The sequence below is a fragment of the Ixodes scapularis genome, unplaced genomic scaffold, assembly GCF_016920785.2.
Source record: "Ixodes scapularis isolate PalLabHiFi unplaced genomic scaffold, ASM1692078v2 PGA_scaffold5__190_contigs__length_132052651, whole genome shotgun sequence".
In the NCBI taxonomy this organism is placed as follows: Eukaryota; Metazoa; Arthropoda; class Arachnida; order Ixodida; family Ixodidae; genus Ixodes; species Ixodes scapularis.
In genome coordinates, this window is record NW_024609880.1 from 40,987,511 (window position 1) to 40,994,940 (window position 7,430).

The 7,430-nt window shown below is 42.2% G+C and overlaps 1 pseudogene; it reads right to left on the reverse strand.

The window, feature by feature from the left end:
• Positions 1 to 234: 234 nt before the first annotated feature.
• On the reverse strand, positions 235 to 2,700 carry LOC115321249 (annotated as a pseudogene).
• Positions 2,701 to 7,430: the final 4,730 nt, after the last annotated feature.

The window sequence follows — 7,430 nt, forward strand, 5'->3', positions numbered from 1 at the left end:
TTGTGTTCTTCCTTTCACCGCCAACTCCTTATTGGCTAATATGTAGCGACGTTACATAAGGTATTACATTCTGTTCTATGTTCAGTACGCTACAATTTAAAATCCATACTCAGAGCAACCTCTGTAGTCATCATTCTAGTAATTTGACAAGCTCTGAAGGCACAACGTTCTATTAATAACTTAGATGTTAATTTCTCCCTTAACATCAATGCACGCCCTGGTTATATTACTGCTCTAGGGGCTCAAAATCAACGCAATCTTTTCAGATATTTCTTCCGGCTTCGAGGTATACAGCGTGGGATTGATGTTCACAACCTGGTTTTGTACAACTTCTGATGGTGACTGACAAACCCTAAAGGAATCGGTGAGCCCGGGCAAGATCGCGTTAACCTGTATTCCCTTGGTCGACAGCTCCAAAGCCAGAGACTTAGTGAAGGCCCGAACTGCGCCCTTTAAGGCCGCGTAAGCGGAAAATCCACCCCTGCCGAAGATGCTCGCGCTGTTCACAATGGCGCCCTCGCTCCCGTTTTGAGCCCCCATGGACTTGACTGCTTCCCGTGTAACGAGGAACGTGGCCTGCAATTGCATTCGTATACGTAGAAGCCTGGACATAGCCAATGTGTTTCTCGCCAGGTGAATATATGCGCAGAAAAAAATGCGCCATTCACTACCTGACTTGTGAAAGACTTCAAAATGCATGACCAAACTCACTCCGGCGAAATACATTACTAAACACTACATCATATTTTCATAAACTATAATAAACTTAGCATTCAGTGTAATATAAACCACACTAAGTATAATATGGCAGACATAGATGGTACACAAACAAACCATGCGAAAGTGGCGTCGGCCGCAAAACATGGCAGACGCGGGCCACCATGTTTAGCGTACTTACGTCCGGCACAAATAACGGACCTAACGTGACGTGAACGTGGCCACATCACGTGACCATGGAGTAACGTAGTCTCCCTTGAACAGACAGTCACAGATGACCAAAACGAGTTTCAAGTCCTTAGAGCACAGCTCTTAGGCGCCCGTTTCCGGCTTGAGCGGCGTTGCCGTCGCCGTCGTCGTCGGCGTGACCGCGGCGACCTTTCGGCACCGTGCCGAAACGTTCGCGCGGGGTCACGTGACCCCCATCATGGGGGTCAGGAGGCCATCTGATAACCCTCGGGTGGGGGGGGGGGTCAGGGGGCCACGCGACAGCCCTCGGGGGGGGGGGGGGGGGTCAGGGGGGACACGTGACACCCCTCGAGGGGGATAGCGTGCCCCCCTGAGGTGACCTGACCCTCGTGACGTCACATGACCCCCATGAGATCACCTGATGTCGTAAAGTCACGTGACCCCCACGAGGTCACGAGAATCATGTGACCTCACGGTTACTCCCACGCCGCTCGGAGGGAGAACCAGCGTCGTGAGGAGGTGAGGAGGAGGGAGGAGGGGTATACCTTCCCCTCAGTGCCCCTCCTTCCTCCTCTTGCGCTCTTGAGGAGAAGATTTGAATGCAATTTGATGCCTGACTCTGCGCGTTTATATTTCCCGCTAAATTTATTGAGGAAAATAACGTCACATGACTTGAATCAGTTCCCCGCAAGATTTAGCGGAGAAATGGACGTCATGTAACCTCAACACTGATATGGTGTCCTCGCTAAATTGAGTGAGGCAAATGACGTCACATGACTTCATATCACCTGATTTATTCACAAATTCGATTTCACCGCAAAATCTAGCGGGCAAATTAGGCCCGATGATGTCGCGTTGCCCATACCGAAATCCAGTTTTTACACCAGGTTTAGCGAGAAAATTGGCTTCACATGATTTCAACACCAATTCGAATTCCCCACCTAATTGAGCGGGAAAATTGACGTTGTATGACTTGATGTCATCTGTCTCCCACACCAGTTCAGTTTCCCCGCATAATTTAGCGGGCGAAATGATGTCACAAGGCTTGATGTCATCTGACCAGCACAGAAATTCTGTTTTCCCGCCACATTTATCAGGAAAATTGACACATGACCTGTCGCGGCTCTTTGAGTTATGCCTGCATTTAATCACTTAATTAAACAAAAACATTGTGGGTTGCGCTTGCCCGATTTATTTGCCATTACTCTTTCGCAGGTATATGAATCCTACAGGATTCATATACTTTTTCTTTTGAAATCAGGTTTCCGTTTAAATGGCCCACCTGACTGATACTTCGCTCTCCTATTAAATCGGATGTCTGTTCCAAGGTGTATTCTGGATCACGGTCGTTTATTCTAACTATAAGGTTAACAACTCATTAAAAGCAGCTGCAGTGGATGAAATTATTATTTTTCCTGAGACTCACTCTTAGGTTCGTAGCGATTACGTCGTCAGATGTGGCGTCGCTGATCAAGCTCAGGGGCGTGGACTTCTGCCGGATCTCCGCGCTGTTGACCACGAAACTGAGCTTCTTTCCGAGGAAAACAGTTTTGATTTCGATTTATTTGAATAGAGGTTTAACGTCGGCGGAGTTTAGAAGATCAGTTGACATCCCCATGCGACCACAGTCCAGGATTGCTGTGAAGCAAAACACAATGAAGGAGTTACTGTTTTGTATATAAAAACTGCGGGCGCATTTGGTAGTAATTTTTATGTTCATAACTTAGAAATTCTTTTAATTGCACACGTTATTTCAAAAGATGACTATTTAGACTTGCCTGAATAGTTCCCCATAACCTTATATGACGCTACATTTATAGTAAATTCCCTTTTCATAGCGTTTCGTGAATTTACACAAAATAGATAAGTCTTGGCTATTAGAAAATTGTGTGCTGTTTTTTTTTTTTTTTTTTTTTTTACAGCTTCACTGAATAGTTAATATAGAGTGAACTAAATAATGTCGACGCCGGACTTTACACTTTTGAGTTAGTATTTGTTTTTTTCTTCGTTATTCTTAAAGTTTTGTTGTCCTTGACCGAATGAGAGGTAGTGATTTGCCTGCCTGAATTTGCCTCAATTGTTTTCTAGACTTTACCTTGTTTTTATGCCATTTTCATTTTAGTTTTGTTTTTGATTTGACCTGATTTTTTTTTCTCAGGCAGGATAACTTGCAACATCTCCGTCTAAACATGTAACAGTTATAAAATACCCACGTAAGGCGTACTTTTGGTAATATTAGCATATCAAAACAAATATTAAAAGAAATTACCTACTAAAATAATATCAATTCATATATGCAACAACATTCTATTGGGCGAAAAACAAACAAGACATTGCCTGCCACTGAACCCCCCCCCCCCCCCCCCCCCCCGATGCATGAACACAAGCATCATAAATATAAATATTTTACAAATAAAATTACACATATTTAGTTATGCCAAACACACCTTAAAACATAAGTTACAAAAGAAAATTTTCTTTGTTCGTAAGGCAGAACCTCCTTACCAGAAAAACGGAGTCGGAGTGTGGAAATAACTACGCAGAAATGACGACATGCCTAAATGAAACGCGCCATAAAAATGAAACAACATAGCTTTTCGGGTACAAAGGAACACCTTGTCATAGCTTAAACGGGTACTAGCGGTTGACCGTCTAGGGATATAGTTATTATGTTAACGGATAATTATGATACTTAGCACATTACGTACTGACGGGAAAAAGGTGTTCTGGCGGACAGTACTTCAGGCCCTTGCAACTTTATTGTATTCAATACTCTTAACGAATAAGCTATAGTTATAATATTGGTAAATGTTTGTTACTTAATTCACAAATTTACAGGGCACTAAAAATTACAAATTTTCAAATTAGAAAGATCTTAGTGAGGACTCATTAACTTAGGTATGCAAGGTGCATGATTTTTAACTCGAACAGATTTATTTCAGAAAAGCCGTGAATTGCAGATTAATGCGATTACTGCCGCTGATTGTTATATTGATAGAGGGACATATTATAAGTGTCAAATCGTCACAGTAAGTCAAATATTTAACTACACTTCTGAATTCACCTTTCGATTTGCGTTACTAAACAATCGATACTAATTGTGAACTTGGTGAGTGTCATATAAAACACTAAATCAGTCAATTTTAATGGATTTGAATAACGTGAGAAGCGCCGAAGCGCGCTAAAGGTTTCACTTGGGCGGCAGGGGCAACGTTGGCTCCTGAAAACGCGGACGAAAAGATTATCATCCGGGTTTACGAACCGCCGACGTTGCGCCTTTTATATGCGTAGAAACTTTAGTGCACCTCAGGGCTTATAAACGTGGTTCGTGGTTACTTTGTTTTTATTTTATGACGACGCTAAGGAAACCCAAACGATTAAAACATTATATTTATTTTCAATATTTAAGAACTTATTTAACAAATATCAGTTAATTAATCCACTTATTGTGAAGTTTAACAAATCTATATTGTATCCACCGGGGCATGTAACTCGCCCATATAGACCAGATTAGAGTAACTTTCACGACAATTTTGAGATAAATAAGTTTGAATTAAAATGAAGCACCTTGTGTAAGTGACGGCCGACATGTCATCGAGGTGCTAAAAAAAACACTTTTATATCTTGGTAACAGCAAAAATGCTAATAACGCTTCCTGTGCCAACGTTTCGGACAAACCAGCTCAAAGCATCGAGTAAATGGTACTCTATAAACAACATAAACTGAAAAAATCTCCCTCTAAGGAGCGTCTCGCGAGCATGAATGCACAAGGGGTGGGCAGTATCGCGATACCAATGTATTGCGATAGTAGCTTAGAGACACTTTCGAGCATCTGTATCTCTGAATCGAAACACATTTGATGAATGCATTTGTATCTCAGTAGTGAACTCCATTTAAGAGGTATCGCGATACGTTTCCAGACTTATGTATCTTGTTACATTTGTTGTCCTTTCTCAGATAAATTTAAAAGATAAAAAACATCTCTTTGTTGCAAGATACTTCATTGTTTATAATATCAACCCCCAATAACATAATTCATTTCAGTCGCCGACATTAAAGAAAATGTGGTTTAATTAATCTTAAAGGCAAGAATAACAAAATCAGCTCCTTTCACAAAGCCCTGCACTCCTACCAATCTAGCAGAGATCGCTGTAAAGGAGTGGATTGAAGAAAAATTACAGCCCTATTGTCCAATCTCCCTACATTATGGGTGACTCAGAAGCTTACAGAACGACATTTTGAGAAACGCCCTCACGGCGAAACAGTGTTTATTACAGGCAGACGTCTTTTGTAAAGCATGGTACGCAACCTGTAACTTTGTGCTTCAACGGGGGTGACATCTTTTCTTTAGCGGCGTTAATGATAAATAAAAAGTTCGAGGCAAGGTAAACCGCATCAAATGTCACAAAAAAGAAACGCAAACATAAATTACCATTCATATTCGCCACGAACTACACCCTCTCCCCCAAGCGCCGTTCGAGAGCAAATGTACTTCTATAAGTAACTGTATTTGTGTTCCTTAATACTACTTCGCCGGTTTTGCAGAAGTATCTCACGGATATCCATTTGCAGAAAAGACAAATGTATCTCAGGATTTGTATTCCTGAATACCTTTTGGAGTACGTCTACCCAGCCCTGGTATGTACCTACTTTTATGACAATCATTTTACTATACTCGAATGCTGCTGTCTAAAAATGTTCAAGAAAACCAAGAGTTCCGCTCATATAAAAAAGTGATAAGGTGCAGTGAGCATGAGTTACAGTAGCACCGAGAGACGGGAGCATTCCGCTTTCATAAATAGAGTTCCACATCCATCGCATACATTTTAGCGTGAATTTCAACAGGTAATACAAACTGGCTGACGTGACATGATTTAAAAGGGATGTGGGAGCGTTCATAAGAAAGTATTTTTCGTAGAAACAAGAATGTCACAAAATGCACGCCAACATTGTGGCATTCTTATGGTTTCTTCACCAACTGTCACATTTCTGTTGGCGATGAAGACGGTAACTCTTTCACGAGCGAGCACTTTGGCGACGCTGCGGCCAATTTCGCTTGCCTTACCGGTGACAAGTTCTAGCCGACCCCCCAGGTATATGGAAGGAGAAGTTTCATTGCCATCCGTGGTACTACTGTCTTTACGTAGAGCTTCTGAGGTGGGCAGCTTTCACGAAAGGCTACAGTAAAGCACAAACCAGAAACCTATTCTGGAATGATTGACATATTTGCGAATTTCTAATTACTCTGTACAAAAGTAGAATAGACGTGAAAACTGTCGGCTCTGAAGAACGTCGCGAGCAGCCCGGTTTTATATAGTGGCCACAAGATCGATGAAAAAAAAGTTATCGAATCGCCGCACACGTTGAGGTGGTAACGCCACAAAAATAAAGAAATCGCTGTTAACGCTTCAATACTTTCGGTCACTACCATCGCTGATATCGGGGACAATTCTTGACTGCACAAAGGTGTACGTTTAAATCTTTATACGCATCCCTCTATTAAAACTAAGTCGTGCCAGGTTCCTGACATGAATTGAATAGTCCCCCTTTCCCCAGTAGAGAAAATAATTAAACTCGCGACCTCATTTTCGGTTGAAGCATCATTAGTGCACTACCTGCGGCGGCCGCCTCTTGTAGTTAAGACAAGGCTGAAATCGCCTTACAAGGGCCATTGTCCAGTCGTGCGACTCGTGCAAGCTACTTTTATCTAACGGTGCGAGACGTAAGGTGCCGCTGGCTCTCCGGGAGGAAACCGCAAAAAGCACGAGCAGCAAGGTCAAGTAGAAAAATGCCCAGATCGAGTGTCGTTCGTGATGCTCTGTTTCTATGTTATTCCCTCTAGCCTTTAAAAAACCTTATTGACTTCGCGATCACTGTAATACCGCTAACATTTCTGTCAAAACGAAAAAAAAGAAGGGAAATATAAATTAGGCTTCCAGAATGCTGCTTCACGGGGAAATGAATGAGCACGTAAGAAATGGCGATATTGAGTTAAAGCTGCATCGGAGCAATTCTGACAAATATAGTATGGCACTTAGTCCGGTCTCTATAGCGTGCACCAGTTAGCTGTGATCTAACCACAACACGTTAGCACGTCGTACATTTGAATCTAAGTTAGGGGTTGAATCCAGGAGATGCTCGGGTGAGTTTCACATAACGGATTTTTGAAGCAGTTAGTGCTTTTTGAGTCTATCCCCCCCCCCCCCGCCCTCCAAAAAATTGTTCTGTCCGTTTGTCTCTTTCCGTCCGTCCATTTTCCGATAAATTTATCGGCGAAATTGATTTCACGTTACCTCTACACAAATTCAATTTCCCCGCTAAATTCGAGAGGCAATATAATGTCGTGTGACGTGAAATCACAAGACCTGTTGACCAATTCATTTTCCCCGGTAAAATTAGCGCAAAAATTGTCGTCAATTGAACTATACACCAGTTTAATTTCCCGATAGATTTGACGGGAAAATCGATGTATCATGACCTACATATACCAATTAATTTTCCCCGCTATCTTTGGTGGGAAAATG